This window comes from Pinus tabuliformis, chromosome 8 (assembly GCF_031772625.1).
Source record: "Pinus tabuliformis cultivar Carrire ecotype Pingquan chromosome 8, CPIR1, whole genome shotgun sequence".
Classification (NCBI taxonomy): Eukaryota; Viridiplantae; Streptophyta; class Pinopsida; order Pinales; family Pinaceae; genus Pinus; species Pinus tabuliformis.
In genome coordinates, this window is record NC_142294.1 from 1,953,734,168 (window position 1) to 1,953,753,658 (window position 19,491).

Consider the following 19,491-nt stretch of genomic DNA (forward strand, 5'->3'; position numbering starts at 1 on the left):
ATCTATACAAAAAATTTGAGAGAGAGAGAGAGAGAGAGAGAGAGGGGGGGGGGCCTCGGTTTGCGTGCTTGCCTTGAGAAAGCTCTTTTTCCCTACAAAACACAAAACACAAAACCCAACACGAATATGCAAAGAAAAACGAACCTTGCGGCTCGAAGTTAGCTTTAGCCAAAAAACTAGAAATTTTAAAAAAATTTCAAAGTTAGCTTTAGCCGAAAAACTAAATATTTTTCTCAATGTTTCTGATTTTCCGAGATCACACTAAGGTGCAGGGAAAAGAGCATACGCATGAGAAAAATCCTTCCTTTCTGTTTCTGATTTGCCCAGATTGCACAGAGTCGCAGGGCAAAGAGCATACGCAGAAATGAAAGGTATAGATCCGGTTAAAAAAAAAGGCTAAATAAACTGAGACCGAAATAAGCAGAGAGAAAATAACAGTAAACTGCAAAAAAAACACTGTATACCTCCCGATCTGAAAAATGACGCAGCTAGGGCTACCGGAAACCTTTTCGCGTGAAACGAAAGGGGTTTCTCACTAGAACAGATGCTCCGAACGCAACAGAGCAGTCCTCTCGGCCCGAAAGCAGTCAGAAACAGCAGATCTAGGAAACGACAGCCGCATGAAGTTCTACCGGCTTCAGATTTGGATCACCAACGGACGCGGCCCTCAAATAGCTCTGATACCATGTAGGAATTTACAGGGTAAGTTCCACAGAAAGAATACCAAAAGGACACCGCTCACAACCAGATCTCAAATCAATACACCAGTATTTTTGACGTGGTTAAAACCCTCAGAGTGCAAGGAGGGAAACAGTCCACGGCCTGTCCCAACGTGGGTACTACATGCAATTTATTAATCAAAGAATGAAAATTTACATAAGCTTCTCTCATGCACGGATTACCCGAACAATGACCCTCCATGCGCTTTAAATAGAACTCATGGACCAATCGGGTGTCAAGCCACGGATCAAGTGTCGGTAATACCGAGGTGAGAGTGAACCGTCGGATCACTACATATTGTGACCGTCGGATTGTAAGTTACAAAATGTACAACGGTAAAGAAACACACTTTACCTAACTCTAACCTAACTCTATACTAGACCAAGTTGAACTTAACTATATCCTATGTGTCGGAATATCCTAACAAAGCAGATCTCTGTTCAAAACCCTAACCATCGCCATTTCCTCCCCTTTTCACTAACTTATTTAAATACGTGTCATAAAATAACTAATTAATATTTAAATATTTTTAATTAAATATTAATAAAAAAATAAATTAAATTTATAAAAAAAATATAATTAATTAATATTTTTAAATTTTTAAATTAAATATTATTAAAAAATTAAATTAAATATTTTTTATAGATAAAATATTTAAATAGCTAATAAAATTTTATATTTATATGTAAAATTCCTTTAAAAAATATAAATATAAATAAAATTTTATCATATTTAAAATTGATAATACAATTTCATTCCATTTTTATTGATTATATCAAAAACATCAATTAACATTTAAATTCTAAATCATTGAATATAGCTATGTGTATCATCACATTTTTAACAATAAAACCACAATGTAATCTAAAACTCGCTGAAATAAATGAAATTAAACGTTAAAATCAACATATCTCTGCTCGGAGAACGAAAAAAACCCTATCATCTACCGAGTGCAATCTCAGAACAATAATTAATAATCATAACTATGCCTCCAAACCATCGAAGTATAAGCTTCCGTGGAATGTAAACAAGCTTGACCAACTTGTGTAGAAACAGACACACACAAATGGAGTCTCAGCAAATGGAATGACATCAAAGAATTTATCAAATATCAAACAAAGCTTCTAAGACTAAATTTGCAGGTCCATTAACGAGTTGAACTAATCAATGGGATCAATAGGAATATGTACATCTGAACCAGATGCTATATATATTTAGTATAACACCAAAGATGAACCACAACAATTGTTGGAACATTTTCAACCTGCAAATAGCTGGGCAGTTTGAATCAGGTGTCCATGGAGCTCCAGAGGGGATGAAAAGAGGGGATGAAAAGAAAGGGTTGTGGCTAGTATCCATGCTAAAGACCTTATCAGGAAGCCACATCTTGATCATGGTTTCGTGTTTATCCAACTGTAAAACTCTGTCTTGCAAGGTATTTATATAAACTCTTGGAACCTTCATAAATTCTTCTGAGGTTGCAGTGAAATTTGTTGTTTGGACACTAGGGCTTCACTGTCGAAGCAATATCATAGCAAGTGGGTTCATATTAGGGGATATATAATGAGGGGAAAATGACATAATATATTGGGGGATATATAGGGGTAAAGGGTTTTTATATTGATAGGTACAAAAAATGGAGCTCAAAGTTAACGAAAAAATATAAAGGGGTATAAAAAATGTTAATAAAAAAATGGATACCTACAATATCTAGTGAAATTAGGGGTTTTTTAAATTGGGGAGGTGTATTGGGTTTATATTGGTACGGGGTTAAATAATGTAATTTTTAGAGGTATTTTCCAATATGTACTCAAATTAAGGGTATTGTTTAATATTCCATGATCGTACGTGATATGTCAGAGGTTCATTGAGTGAAGCCCCCATGTGTTTGGATTGCCAACAATGACATTGGTCTTATCATAATATACCCATATCAACATTTAATGAAATAAATAGTTATTGGGTTTTAAATGGCCTCTATAAATACATATCTAGTTGGGTTTTGGTGGAAATCACAGGGTAATGATTGAAAACTGCAGAATTGAGATGGGTTATCCATTTTCAAAAAATCCAGAGGCCTTAATTACCAGTGAAATGAGGGAGTTATTTTGTTGTGCAATTCTAATAGATTTATAACTCAGGTGGGGTAAGATGATATACAATTTCTTGTTGCAATTCTCTGCGCACCATTGCACTTGCTGGTGGGTGTTCTCATCCAAGGCCATGGTAGAATTCATATTCCTTTATAAGGTCTGGAGTTCCCTCTACAAATTGAATTGAAAAAATTTCATTTCCCGTATCTAAACAAAGAAATACACAAACACATATACAACTGGGCGTAAGCATATGAAATATGTTTGGAGTTTTTTACCATTGAATTCAGTTTGCACAAAGAAAAAACTACATAAATGTTTCGTAAGCTTAGACCTAGTTTCATACAAAACCGAGGTGGATCTTTAAAATCATCTCTGAAGCTCAGATCACAACATTAGATAATAGTAATTGCTTTGGATTCATAAGGTCAACAACCTGCTGACATCTTGGTCTATACAAAACCCATGAGACAACATGGTGGCAGCAACAAAACTACAACAACAATCTTATCGCCAAACTCATGGATTGCATGTGTCAGGCTCAGTCCTCCAGCACTATGGCCAACCAGCACAACCTACATCAATCAAACAATAGATAAATATACCAAATAACTTCACAATTTACATGGAACCTGAAATAGCTTATGTCGTGGGAAATTGAATCCATGGTGATTGCAAACTTTTGAGGCTAATGCTTAGACTGAGTTATGTAATTGCTGACAAATTAGCCAACAAATGTTGTGTTCTGAGTTATCAGAATTAGGACAGTAAATTAATAGATGTAGTGAAGAAAATTATTAGGGAAAGTAGATTTGATGCAGGAGCATCCCACTAAAAAGGTGACAACTCGAAATGCATTTTAATTTCTCCTGGAAAGGAAGAAAATCATTATGAATTTTGTTTTATTTTTGTTTTACTTAAATTAAGGCTGATATAGCCATTTACTTGAAAAATAAGAAAGCAAGTAAAATAGGATTAGTTAAGAGTATGTTTAAAGAAATTGTTAGATAACGGTAAGGTAACTAAAGGACAGTTTCTCAATTGTAAGAGTCTGCTGGTAAGGAATCAAAGTAAAACTAGATCCCCACTGTGAGGGGGCTGCCATCTAGAGAGAATAACGAATACAAGAATTGAAATCACGATTTATTTTCTTCAGTATTTGTGAAAATCTAAAATCTCTGTCATTAAGAAAGAAAGTCAATTTCTTTTTTTCTTGTGTGTCAGTGTTTCAGATATTGTTTTAAAGAAAAATAGTGAAGTATTGCATTAAGAGGCCAAATGAAATTGACAGAAACCTCGTGACTGAAGGCATTTCAGACCAAGAACCAGACAGGGCAAACCCAACAAAGATATCACATTCTTTCTCAAAAACCAGATACATTTACATTCAGTATTCAAGCACACTTGTGCATTCGTTACATTTCAAAATTTAACAATTCAATACACATTTATGAAACCAAAACAATAGAGGGTTTTGAAACCCACAAGCACTGAAAACAATGCTTTGCAGGCCAAGACCAGTCCAACAGCGAGGGTGTGTAACCCATGAAACCATACAAAACATACTATGAAAACGAAACCCAAAGGGTTTATGCCTGACTAAGGATAACACAAGAAAAAACAACAAGACAATCACGGAGGGATCCTACCCTATTTTCCCAAGCCACAAAGACTCCCAAGAATGAGGTCGTGGAGCAGCATTCTCCAAGCACGACCTGCACATCACCACGAAAACAAGATGGGTAGTCAAAAACCGGAAAGGCAGATAAAATAAGGTGACAAAGAGCAGATAAAAGAAGGGAAGAGGAGGGGTTTACCTGGAAAAAGCTTGTCTCCGAGTCAGAGGATGAGAACTGAGTCTCTCGCCAGAGGGTTTCTCTCAGCAAGAATGCCATTGGTAAGTTTACCTACTCACCAACGGGCCAGAGGGTTAGAATCACAAAAACGAGATGAAGGAATGAAACAAGAACAAAAAAATTACCTGAAGTAGCGTTTGCTGAGCCGCCCATAGAAGTAGCAAGGGAAGAATCTGTGGTTACACAGAGCAAGATCAACACTAGAACCAACATTGAACACCACCATGAGCAGAATGAAAACGAAGCATAAGCCAGGCAACAAAGAATAAATGAAACAACTTGCAGATTGAAAGTCAACTTGAAGCCTCCGTGGAACAGCAAACAATCCCCCACAAGAAACAAGTGAAGGCACAATGTAAACACAAAGCTGAATCAGACCAACAATGGATGCAAGAATGGAGGCTGACTCTTAGTTTCCCTCAAAATATGTGAATTGGATACATTTGCGAAACCAAGGCCAGTACAAAGGGGCAGGCCGAAAAAATTAAAGTGCATTAAAACCTCACACCTAAAACCCTATCTTCTTTATTCAGGAGATCTACGAAGTTAAACGGTCGTTGATATGTGTCGTTCCTCGATATTGCCACAAATTTTTGCTATCAGAGCAAGTTAGTTCCTTTTTCACAGTAAATATGGAGGTAGGTAGAAGAGGTCGAAGTAGATCGATCAGAAGGTAGAGGATGAAGGGCTATGAGAAGAGCTTAGGACCTTGACTTCACGTTTGGTAGCAATGGAAGCAAGAAGGCGTAGAGATCTGGAACTTGGGGATGACAGTGAGGAAGACAATGCAGCCATGATGGATGGGTCAGATGAAGAGGGACTAGAGATTAAAACTGTTGAGATCAGTTTTGCTGGCTAGTAGCAAGCCAAGACTGGAGCTTTCTAATTATGATTGTAGTTTGTCCACAGAGGCATTATTGAACTGGATAAGTGAACTAGATAAATATTTTGAATATGAAGAAATCAGCGAAGAATAGAAGATCAGGTTTGTTATCACCAAATTGAAAGGACATGCAACACTATGGTGGGATAGTGTTTAGGCAGAAAGGAGAAGATTGAACAAACCATTGATTAAAAAATGGGACAGGATGGTTGCTAAGATGAAGAGCAAATTTCTTCCTAAAAATTACCAAATTGCCCTTTATAGACTAGTATAGAACCTAAGACAAAGAATGATGATCGTAAAGGAATATACTAAAGAATATTATAAAGTAAACCTAAGAGCTTACTATGTTGAAGATACCCCTGAGAAAATAGTGAGGTTTGTAAATGGTCTACAGATGGAGATCCTAGACGAAATTAGTATTCTTTCCCCTAAGACCATAAAGGAAGCCTATCAGAGTGCTTTGAAGGTGGAGGAAAAGATTTCTAGGAAACAAAATGCCGGAAGAGGAAGTTGTTCTCGCAGAGGTAGGGGATAGTCCTTTGGCAGAGGTAGAACTGCCAACAACAATGAAGAAGGCAATAGTTCGAAAACTTCACGACAGAATGAAAGCGAAGGTAACACTAGAGGAGGAAGGTCATACCAACGAGGAAGAGGTAATGGTAGAGGCAGAGGAAATTCGTATTAGTGTTACAAGTGTCATAAGTGGGGAAACAGGTTCTTTGAATGTCCTGAAAATGAATAAACTGGACAGAGGGGAGCATATGTTGCTCAGCTTGATGAAGCAGAGGCACCGCCACAGGAGGCGGAAAATATGCCCGAAATTAGGGAACCCTTGGTGTTGAACAAGGTGTTATTGAAACTAGCTAAGGATGTAGCTGAACAGACACAAAGGAAAACATTGTTCCAGACTGTGTGGAAGTCACATGGGAAATGCTACAAATTAATCATAGACAGTGGAAGTACTGATAATCGGATAGCTACTGAAATGGTGGGGAAATTGGGTTTGAAGAAGTTGAAACACCCAAGTCCATATAGGGTGTCTTCGTTATAGAAAGGACACCAATTACTGGTCGATGAGCAGTGCGAAGTATAGTTTCATATTGGCAAGTACAAGGAAAAGGTGACTTGCAATATCATGCCGATGGACGTGTGCCATATTTTGTTGGGTAGACCATGGCAGTATGATAGGAAGGTCGTCCATGATGGGGAAACAAATTGTTACAAGTTTTTTAGAGATGGGATAAAGCATACACTAGTGCCCATGAAGGAAGAGGAAGCTACAGAAACCAATGGAACAAAAGCATTACTATTAGGTGGAAAAGAGTTTCTGCGACAAATTGAGGATAATAAGGTAAAATATGTAGTTGTGTGAAGGCCAAAACTAGTATTGATACATATTGAAATTACTAGCTTGCCTATAGAGATACATGACATGCTGCAGGAATTTAGTGATATTGTGGTAGATGATCTACCAGACAAATTACCACCAAAGCGGAGCTTTAGTCACCATATTGATTTCATTCCAGGAGCTAGTTTGCCAAACAAAGCTACTTACCGGATGAGTTTGAAGGACAATGAGGAAATCAGGAAGCAGGTGCAAGAGTTGTTGGATAAAGGGTTGATTTGGGAAAGTCTAAGCCCTTGTGTTGTTCCGACTGTTTTAGCTCCCAAGTGTTGGTCGCTCTAATTGTTTTCACAATTCGAGCTCCACATAAATTGTCAACCCGAGAAGGTCTTTTTATTTCAAAGATAATAGCGCACTGGATATGCTCAATTTCAAAAGCGGGATCGATGTTGTAGTGAAAGAAAGACACACACCTGTTGAATTCATTAATCTACTAATTCACACTCTACTTAATTAAAGCTGAAGTCAATAGCAGAAACGATTTCTCAGTTATAGCAAAGGAAAATCAATCTATAAGGAAAGAAATCATTCAACCATAGCAGGAACAGGACCCTATTCCCTGGTGAGGAACTTCAGCACCTGTTGCCTGGCACTTAATCACACTGTAAGAAAAGTAACTTCAAGAGATCAAGACCCTATTCCCAGGAACAGGAACCTTCAGCACTTGTCCTCTTGTTTCTAATCACACTGCAGGCAAAGGAAAGCAATCAACGGGAGCAAGACCCTATCCCTTTATGCAGGGATCTTCAGCACATGCTCTCAACATCATTCACTCGTGCATTCAATACGTGTAGCGCTAAGAAACATAGTATTGCAACCATGTAACTAGTGTTTCAACAACAGAATTAAGGGAAGTGCAAACACATAAAGAGATAAACAAACTACAGGAACCAAAAGGGTGAATCTTGTGAGGAAGGCGGGCCCTTTCCTTCTCACAAGATTCCCCAGGAGAAAGAATTAAATTGGAACGCTCAAAAGAAGTTTTTATTCATCTGTCAAAGTAACTGATACATTACAGAAGGAGACTAGCTCCAGTTCTCCACAATACTGTCCTGTAACTTACAATTCAATCCCCCTCTAATGATGATGTCTCCTCTTTTTAAAGAGGAGACATCATTTACAATTTACATGAGAGCGAATATCTCGATTCTGTTTTCTTCTCCAAAACAGGACTATTCTGTTCTTTTAAAAAGAGATACTGTTACAACCGAGACAACAGAGGTGCTATCTTCAGGATAATCCAGGTAACCGTATCTTCGGGCTGCTGCTACTATTCCACAAAAAGTTCTTCCAGAATCGCAAATTACGCATAACGGGATTTGCGTGCTTGACGGCTGTTTCAGCAACTGAGTTAGCTGTTTCAGCAACGGGGTCAGCTGTTTCAGCAACGGAGTCAGCTGTTTCAGCAACGGCCGCTTGTTCCCAACAAGGCATATAACTTATCTGCGATCTTTGACTTGTGTTAGCAACAATGCACTTCAATTAATGATGAAATATAAGAGTATTGCGGAATTAAATGTAAGAAAGATTAATCATATAATAAAGAAGAGGTTTCTATATACCTTGGGATAAAGTGGATGAAAAAGACATTGAAGTTCATAGTTTAAGAGTAGAGTGGTGTCAAAATATATAGCAAAAATGGTACATAGTGGAGTCCTAACACCAAGAAAGGAGGTGAGTTGCGGATGTGCATTGATTCTCAGGCAATTAACAAGATCACTATGAGGTACAAGTTTCCTTTACCTCGGATGGATGATATGATGGACTTTTTGAGTGGAGAAGCATACTTTTCAAAGATAGACTTGCAAAGCAGCTACCACCAAATCAGGATTTGAGAGGGTGATGAGTGGAAGACAACTTTCAAGACTAATGAAGGCTTATATGAATGGCTGGTTATGCCATTTGGATGAGCAATGCCCCCAGCATGTTCATGCATTTGATGAACAAGATGCTGAAAGAGTTCATTGGTAAATTTGTGATTGTATATCTAGATGATATACTTATATTTAGCAAAATGAAGGAAGAGCATTTTCGACATGTGAGGTATGTATTGGAAAAATTGTAGAAAAATAGATTACTGATAAATTTGAAGAAATGTTCTTTTTTCAAGAAAGAATTAATTTATTTGGGATTTGTGATTTCTGAGAATGAACTAAAAATGGATTCGGAAAAGGTTGTAGCCATAGTTAGTTGGTCGTCTCCCAAGAGTTTGTTTGAGGTACGGAGGTTTCATGGGTTAGTGAGTTTTTATCCCAAATTTATTAAAAATTTTAGTGGAATTTTTGCACCCATGGTGGACACCATTAAGAAGGCAATTCGCCTTTTCATTGGACAAAATCAGCTGAGAAGAGTTTTCAGCTGCTCAAAAGGAAGATCACTGAAAAACCAATTTTAAGATTACTAGACTTTCACAAACTTTTTCAAGTTCGCTGTGATGTCAGTGGGACAACCATTGGTGTAGTACTCAGCCAAGAAGACAAGCGAGTAGAATACTTCAGTGAGAAATTAAATGAAAGTAGGTAGAAGTACACGTCTTATGACAAAGAATTTTATGGAGTGGTCCAAGCACTAAACATTGGAGACATTATCTACTGGCCAATGAATTTGTCTTATTTTCAGAAAATTCTACATTACAGTATATTATGCAACAACATAAGCTGAACCATAAACATGCAAAATGGGTGGAATACTTGTAGAGTTTTACATTTGTGTTGAAACACATTAGCGGACAAGCCAACAAAGTGGCAAATGCATTAAACAGGAGGAATTTGATCCTACAAGAAAGTATGATACAAGTATTAGGATTCTAACATCTTAAGGACTTGTATGAAACAAATGAAGATTTTGATGAAGCCTATGAAGCTTGCCAAAATCCACTGTTGAGGGATAACAGTTCATTGCTGAACTATAATATGCAAGAAGGGATGTTGTTCAAAGGAGGGCAGTTGTGTATCTCAGAATGTTCTATGAGAGAGAACTTAATCCAGGAAAAGCATAATGGAGGTTTAACTAGGCATTTTGGCATAGACAAGACTTTGGATCAGTTGTGCCACTTTTACTATTGGCCGAAGATGCGAAGAGATGTAGAGAGGTTTGTGACTAGATGCAAAGTGTGTCAACTTGCAAAGGGACACATCCAGAACATAGGGTTGTATATGCCCTTGCCTATCCCAAACAGACCATGGGACTCAGTCAGTTTAGACTTTGTCTTAGGTCTATCGAAGACATAGCAGGGATTCGATTCCATCATGGTGGTGGTGGATTGTTTCACCAAAAAGGCACATTTCATTCCTTGTAGTGAAACCAATGATGCCACACATGTAGCACACTTGTTTTTTACAGAGATAGTGAGATTACATGACTTGCCGAAGTCTATTATTTCGGACCGAGACGTAAAGTTTACAGGTCATTTTTGGCAAACCTTACGGAAAAGGTTAGACACCAAATTGAACTTCATCTCAGCTTATCACCCACAGACTGATGGGAAAACCGAAGTGGTGAACCGAAGTCTGGGAAATCTACTAAGGAGTCTAGTTGGTGAAAATTCTCGATAGTGGGATCATGTACTTGCACAAGCGGAATTTTCTTATAATGATTTGCCCAATAGAAGCACGGGTAGTAGTCCTTTCCAGATCCTATACAAAATGCACCCACGTGGAGTACATGTGTTGCTAGATTTGGGTCAGTTGGAGAGCAGAAGTGCTGATGGTGAAGATTTCGAAAAGGCAATCAATGATCTTCATGAATGGGTAAAATTAAAATTACGAGACAACAACCAAAGATACAAACATAAAGCATATTTGAAAAGGCGAGAGGTACAATTCAACGTAGGGGACCTAGTACTATCACACCTATGCAAGGAGAGGTTTCCTAAAGGCGAATACAACAAGTTAAAATTAAACAAAATTGGGCCTTACAGGATTCTTCAAAAATTTTATGTGAACGCTTACGAGTTGTAGTTACCTACAGGTATAGGAATCTCACCCATTTTTAATGTGGCAGATCTGTACCCATACATTGCTGCTCATGAAGAAGACAGTTCGGAAAGACGAACACAGAACACCCAGAATGAGAACGACTCGTGGATTAAACAGATGCCCCTAGCAAAGCCTTTAGAGATCGAACAGATCCTAGACACCTAGGTGGTTAGACAGACTCGAAGAAAAGAATATTTTATGTACTTAATCAAGTCGAAGGGCCATCCTATTGAAGATAGTTCTTGGTTAGATGTTGGCCATATTCAAAGTGTTGGGTACTCTATGGAAGAGCTCATGGACAGGAGCCATGAGTTTAATTTACCCCGGGAGCTTGATGTAGGAGCATCCGACTAAAAAGGCGACAAGTAGAAATGGTTTTTAGTTTTTGCTGGAAAGGAAGAAAAACATTACAAATTTTGTTTTATTTTTGTTTTACTTAAATTAAGGCTAATACAGTCATTGTCCATTGAAAATTAAGCAAGCAAGTAAAATACAGTTAGTTAAGAATATGTTTAAAGAAATTGTTAGATAACTATAAGGTAATTAAAGGACACTTTCTCAACTATATGAGACTACTAGTAAGGCATAAAAGCAAAACCAAATCCCCACTGTGAGGGGGTTGCGATCTAGAGAGAATAAAGAATACAAGAATTGAAATTACAATCTATTTTTTTTATTATATGTGAAAGAAAATGAATCTAAAATCTCTGCCATTAAGAAAGAAAGACAATTTCTTTTTTTCCTGTGTGGTGGTGTTTCAGATATTGTCTTAAAGAAAAATATTGAAGTATTGCATTAAGAGGATAGATGACATCGACAGAACCTTGTAACTGAAGGCATTTTAGACTAGGAACCAGACAAGGCAAAGCCAACAAAGATATCACATTCTTTCTAAAAAACCCAGGTAAATTTACATTTAGTATTCAATCACACCTGTGCATTTGTTACATTTCAAAATTTAACAGTTTAATATACATTTATGAAACCAAAATAGTAGAGGGTTTTGAAACCCACAAGGACCAAAAAAAAACACTTTTTAGGCCAAGACCAGTCTAACAGCGAGGGTGTGAAACCCATGAAACCATACAAAACATACTGATAAAATGAAACCCCAAGGGTTTATGCCTGACTAATGATAAAGCAAGCAAAAACAACAAGACAATCACGGAGGGATCCTACCCTGTTTTCCCAAACTGTAAGAACTCCGAAGAACGAGGCCACGGAGCAGCATTCTCCAAGAATGACCTGCACATCACCACGAAAAAAAGATGGGTAGTGAAAAACTGGATAGGCAGAGAAAACAAGGTGACAGAGAGCAGATAAAAGAAGGGAAGACCAGGGGTTTACCTAGAAAAAGCATGTCTCCAAGTCAGAGTACGAGAACCAAGTCTCTAGTCAGAGGGTTTCTCTCAGCAAAAACGCCATTTGTAAGTATGCATGCTCACAAAGGGGCCAAAATGTTAGAATCACAAAAACGAGATGAAGGAATGGAACCAGAACAAAAAAATTACCTGAAGTAGTGTTTGTTGAGCCGCCCATAGAAGTAGCAAGGGAAAAGTCTGTGGTTACAGAGAGCCATATCAACACTAGAACCAACATCGAAAACCAGCACAAGAAGAATAAAAATGAAGCATGAGCCAAGAAACAAAGGATAAATGAAACATCTTGCAGATTGGAAGTCGACCTGAAGTCTCCATGGACCAGCAAACAAACCACCACAAGAAACAAGCGAAGGCACAATGCACACACAGAACCAAACCAGACCAACAAAACATGAATTGGATACATTTGAGAAACCAAGGCCAGTGCAAAGGGGCAGGTCGAAACAATTAAAGTGCATTAAAGCCTCACACCTAAAACCCTGTCTTTTTTATTCGGAAGATCTACAAAGTTAAACGGTCATTGATACGTTTCCTTCCTCGATTTTTCCACCAAGATTAGTCAGATAATGGATAATCGAATTAGAAATATGTGGGAAATATAATAATGTATTCATTACTGTTATGCAGATATGAGATTCCAATAGAGTCCAGCTCATGGATTGAGAATCAAACTTCTCTTTTTTCTTTGCATTTGTTTTGTTTATGTTTTCATAAGTATGCTCTTGATAGATTTGACATGGTATCAAAGCTAGGTTAAGAGAGATGATTTATATGTAAAGTGTGTGTTGTTGGGAGGAGGTTTCAAAAGTTTGTGAAAGCCATTAGCAAGAGTTTTCATAATTTTGTGAAACCTGTGCAGATTCAAGTTATTGGTGGGAGTGCTCAGCAGTTAGTAGCAATGTCCAACAACATGAATATTTCTCAGCCACAAATACCAATGTTTAAAGGTGAGAACTTTAGTTTTTGGAGCATTAAGATGAAAATATTGTTTCTCTCACAAGATTTGTGGGATTTCATAGAGAATGGATATACAGAACTAAATTCTCAAACACTTGCCTGCTGGACTCGAGACCAAAGAAACCAGGTAAAGAAAAATCTTAAGAAAGCTTCAAAGGCTCTCTTCCTAATGCAACAAGCAGTGCATGATTCTATTTTTCCAATACTAGTTGGAGTAACAAAATCAAAGGAGGCATGGGATGTTGTGAAGCAAGCATATCAAGGAAGTGATAAGGTAAAAATTGTTAAGTTGTAGTCATTAAGAAGAGAATTTGAAACCTTGTGCATGCAAAACTCTGAATCTATTCAAGATTTTCTCACTAGAATTATGGGTATAGTGAATGAAATTAGGTCTTATGGAGAAGATTTAAAAGATAAAAAAATTGTTGAGAAGATTTTAAGAAGTTTGCCTACAAAATTTGATGTGGTTGTTGTTGCTATTGAGGAGTTTAACGATCTAACTCAGTTGTCTGTGAATGAGTTAATGGGGTCTCTTCAATCTCATGAGCAAAGAATCAATAGATCTTCTGAAAAATCTATTGAGAAAGCATTTCAAGCAAGAGGAAATATTTTCAAAGACAAAAGTGGTTCCTCTCATGAGGAAAGCCATAACACTTTTGGAAGAGGAAGAAGAAGAGGACAAAATATAGAGGTGGCAGAGGCAGAGGAAGATTTTTTTTCTGCAGACAAAAGAGGAAGAGGTAATGATGACAATGATGGATGTAAAAGATTTAATAAATCCCAAGTTCAATGTTTTTATTGTAAAATATTTTGCTATTATGAAAGAAATTGTTGGAAAAATAAAAAACAAGAAGTTAATTTTTCTGAAGAAAAAGAAGAGGTTGGCACTATATTCTTGGCTTCTGATTCAACTAATAATGTTTCCAAATAGGTGTGGCTTATGGATAGTGGTTGTAACAATCACATGACAGGAAACAAAGATGGCTTTGTAGAGATAGATGAATCTACAAAATCTGATGTACTATTGGGAGATGACAAGCGAGTTGAAGCTAAAGGTAAGGGAACAATTGTTGTGAAGACAAAACAAGGAAAACCAAAGCACATTAATGATGTTTTATATGTTCCTGGTCTAGCACATAATTTGTTGAGTGTGGGGAAGCTCCTTGAAAAGGGATATTTAATTATTTTCAAGGACAAACAATGCATAATCTATCATAGAAATGACCACAGTAAAATTATTACTAAGATTAATATGCTGCAAAATAGAATTTTTTCTTTCAATCTCCCTTGTGAAGAAAGTACAACATTAAATGTTGCTTATGATGATAGTTCCTCGCTATGGCACATAAGGTATGGACATTTGAATATGAAAGGCTTGAAATTGTTATATAACAAGCAAATGGTCAAAGGGTTACCACTTATTGGTTCTACTGATAAAGTCTGTGAAGGGTGTATTCTTGGTAAGCAACATAGAGATTCATTTCAAGTAGGAAAATCATGGAGAGCAAGTAAACCATTGGAAATAGTGCATGCATATATATGTGGTCCTATGCAAACCTTGTCTCTCAACAAAAATAAGTATTTCATTATTTTTGTGGATGATTTTAGTAGAATAACATGGGTATATTTCATTTGAGAAAAATCTGATGCATTTGTCATATTTCAACAATTTAAAGCTCTTGTGCAAAAGCAAAGTGGTTATTGTCTAAAAACATTATGCACAGATAAAGGGGGGGAGTTCACTTCTAATATGTTTGATTCTTATTGTAAAATGAATGGCATTCAAAGGAAATTGACAACTAGTTATACTCTCCAACATAATGGCATTGTTGAACGTAAGAACATAACAATTGTTGAAATGGCTAGGAGCATGATGAAAGATAAAAGCCTTCCAAGCCTTTTTTGGGTAAAAGCTATAGCTACATCTATTTATTTTCATAATAGATGCCCAACAAGAAGTGTGCAAAATATTACCCCTTATGTAGCATGGTGTGGAAGAAAACCCAATAATTCTCATTTAAGAGTCTTTGGTTGCATTGCCTATGCTTATGTTCCTACTAAAAAGAGAAGAAAGCTTGATGATAAAAGTGTGAAATGCATTTTTATTGGATATTGTGAGGAAACCAAAGGTCATAGATTGTACCATCCAGAAAGTGAAAAATTAAGGATTAGTTGTGATGTGTTATTTGATGAGAAAGAAGAATGGAAGTGGAATCATGATGTGCATCAACAAACTCCAAGTATTGTTGTATAAGAAGATGAATATCTTGTTCCTGCAAATCCATCCAGTAATAAAAAATACTTAAGAGGCCACATCCACTCCATCATCTTTTGTTACTTCAAGTCCTGTTTCAAGTCCAAGTCCTTGAAAAAAGGCAAAATCTTTAAATGAAATTTATGGTTATACTAATTTTGCTTTGATGTCTCATATTGAAGCAGAGCCAAGATGTCTTGAAGATACAGTGAAAGAGTTAGTCTGGTGAAAAGCAATGGATGAAGAGATGGGAACAATTAAAAAGAATGAAACATGGGAGCTTGTGGATCCTCCCACTGAAAAAGAAGTCATTGGGGTGAAATAGCTGTATAAAACCAAGTATAGAGTTGATGGATCAATACAAAGGCACAAAGAAAGGTTAGTAGCAAAGGGATATGCTCAACAACCAGGTATTGGCTACAATGAAACATATGCTCCCATTGCAAGATTTGATACAATCATAACTATTTTGGCATTGGCATCAAAATATAAATGGTTAGTTTATCAATTTGATGTTAAATCGTCCTTTCTAAATGGTGAGATGAAAGAAGATGTATATCTTCACCAGCCCCAAGGATATGAAGAAGCAGGAAATGAACACAAAGTCTACAAACTGAAAAAGGCTATTTATGGGCTTAAACAAGCTCCAATAGCATGGTATAGTAGAATTGACACTTTTTTTGAAAAAGGGGTTTAACAGGAGTGAAAATGAACACACATTATATATCAAGTCAAATGGTAATGATATAATGATTGTGTGTTTATACGTAGATTACTTGATATACACATCTTCTAGTGATTTGTTAGTGGAAGAGTTCAGGGAGGCTATGATGACTGAATTTGAAATAACTGATTTGGGTTTGCTCCATTATTTGCTTGGCATAGAAGTGACATAGGTGAATGATGGAATTTTTATTTCACAAGAAAAATATGTTTCAAATATTCTTAAAAAAAATGGAAAATGGGAAATTAAAAACCCATGAGCAGACCCGTGAATACAAATGAAAATTTTTCTATATAAGATGGATCTGAAAAGGTAGATGCTCAATTCTATATGATTCTGGTAGGAAGCCTTTTGTATCTTACTACCACTAGGCCTCACATTATGCCTAGTAGGCTTGATTTCCATATTCATGCAAAGTCGAAGTAAGATTCATTTTGGAGCAGCAAAAAGAATTTTGAGGTATGTTTGTGGAACAAGAAATTATGGAATTTGCTATGCTTCATCAAATAATTTTGGGTTGGTTGGTTATATAGATAGTGATTGGGTTGGATCTTTTGATGATAGAAAAAGCACTTCAGGTTATGTATTCAGCCTTGGATCAGGTGCAGTATTATGGTGTTCAAAGAAGCAACCAACTATTTCATTGTCTTCTGCAGAGACAGAGTATATTGCAACGACAAAAACAACATGTGAAGAAATTTGGTTGAAGAAAGTATTGTTAGATCTAAAGCAAGAACCAAAATATGCCACAACTATTTACTGTGATAACTTGTCTACCATTGCCATAACTAAAAATCTAGTGTTTCATAATTGCACCAAACACATTGATATCAAATATCATTTCATAAGAGACTATGTGGCAAAAGGAGAAATTGAAATAAAGTTTTGTACAATAAATGAACAACTTGTAGATATATTTACCAAAGCACTACCTAAAGGGAAGTTCGAATACATGAGGGATATGCTTGGAATCACCTCATTAAGCATTAAGGGGGAGTGTTGAGGATAATGCTTAAACTGAACAAATTATATTAGTGAGATAATCGATAATCAAATTAGAAATATGTGGGCTATATAATAATGTATTCATTTCTCCTATGCAGATATGAGATTCCAATGAGAGTTCAGCTCATGGATTGAGAATCAAACTTCTCTTATTTTTGTTCATTAGCTTTGTTTATGATTTCATATGTATCCTATGAGAGAGAGATATTTGTGAGAGTATGTTCATTAGAGGCCTGTCATAATCCTCAAAGGAAGTGACTAAATTAGGATCCACTATGTTCAAGCTTGATCTGAGATCCATGGCAGTGACCTTATGCCCAGAGTTTTGTAGAAGATGGATGAGTTTGTACGAGCACCAAGCTCCATGGCCTGCACCATGTATCAACACAAAATGGAACTTTCCATGTTGATGGTTATGGTGATCATTTTCCATTGGGGCCATCAAACATCTCCTCCTCTCCTTGATAGTGATGTAGTAGAATGAGGCTTTTTGTAGAGAGTCATGAAAGGAGAAGGAATGTATGATGGGTTCTAATTGTAATCACTGTCGCTAGATTGCTGGCTCATATTCCTAGCCCAACAAAAGTGGTGTGTTATTATGGAATCAAAGGTTGAAATATGGCTTGGGTAAAGTCTAAAGTTAGATATTTTTTTTCGTTGTAAAAGATTTCAACTAATTTGATTAATTAATTAGTTAAAAGTTATCAGTCAAAACCCAGCGATAACAATACCTCAATATGTATGTATATGTTTAATTTAAGAAAATACCGCAACACTAATTCCATGATAATGAGTTCATGGGCTCCTCATTGTAAAGATTTGTACCCTTTTGTAACTTAAAACTGGACTTACTTTAATAGAAAAAGTATTAAATAGTTGGAGTATTGAGGGAGGAGATTGGAGATAAACATAAAAGATAGTTGACTTTGGTTATGTTTTGGATTTTCATAGGTCGTCTTTGTTCTATTTCAAAAGTTTTATTTTATGAATATCCCTTAAATTTTCTCTAATTTATTCCTCAAAGATTAGATGAAGCAGATGGGCAGATGCCATGGCTGTAATGGTCGGAAGGGTAATGATTTTTCCACGTACTCTGCAATTTCTGCAGGTTTTCCTTATGTGGATAGAGATGAATAGTTGTAGGGCAATTCTTCCCCAGAATAATGACCATTAAGGACCTTGCTGCCCGACTCCAAGATTCACCACTCAAAGCGGAATAGGATATTTTGTATAAATAAATATATATATATATATATAAACACAAGAAGCATCGAACCTCAGTGCACGTCATTGCATTATTATAAGAAGTGGCGAAGACTTTAATGGGTACTTCACGCATATTGTGCATTCCCAATCGATCCAATATTTGTAAAAATTTATTACTGAAAATTTGTTGATTTCTTTTTCTCTGTACGAAGGCTTGTGGTGTAGGTATTAGCATGGGTGTCCTATGGACGTACTCAGAGGAGTTGTCCAGCAATACCTGGTTCATTTAGGGGTTGTCCAGCAATACCAGGTTTGTTCATATGCAAGTGATGTATGCCATGTCAGGAGGCTGCACTGCATGAACGCTGTAAAGCTTCTGCTATAAATAAATTTAATTGTTGTTTAACTGTTTTGATTGATAAAGTTATGTTTGATGGACAAAGATGTCCAGGATTTTGATAATTTATATTTTTTTTTCTTTGAAAACCTAATTCCTATTGTAAATAAATTTTTTTTTTTTTTATAGTAATTTGAAAACTCATAATAGTAAGGATATATCTTTTTCCATCCAATACTAAAATAGATTTGAAAACCAAATAATTACTATAGATAAATTATTTTTCCATCCAACAATAAAATTGATCTAAAACCAAATAATAATAATAATAAATCTTTTTCCATCCCATTAAAACCCATCCAAAACCACCGGTTGAAAACCATCCAAAGACCAGATCGTAGTGGTGGATAGATTCCTCTTGTGATGAGACCAACCGATAGGGAGGTATTCAAGTTTCATTGAATCAGTCTGAGTATAAATGACTAGCAACCGATGGGAGTGTTGGAAATAAGCCTTTCATGTCCAGATAAGATTCCATGAATGACATGAGCGATGGCCATGGTCAGAAAGAGTTGCGTGTTGCTATGTTGCAATGTATGAATTTCCTATCTGGACTTTCTAAGTTGAATATAGCGTTGAATCAAACAGCACGATTGAGTAGTAATTGCTTATTTTGGTCTGTGGAAGCG

The 19,491-nt window shown here is 36.4% G+C and overlaps 1 pseudogene; it reads right to left on the reverse strand.

Annotated features, from left to right (window-relative positions):
* Positions 1–1,979: 1,979 nt before the first annotated feature.
* LOC149244283 (methylesterase 17-like) lies at positions 1,980–17,692 on the reverse strand (annotated as a pseudogene).
* Positions 17,693–19,491: the final 1,799 nt, after the last annotated feature.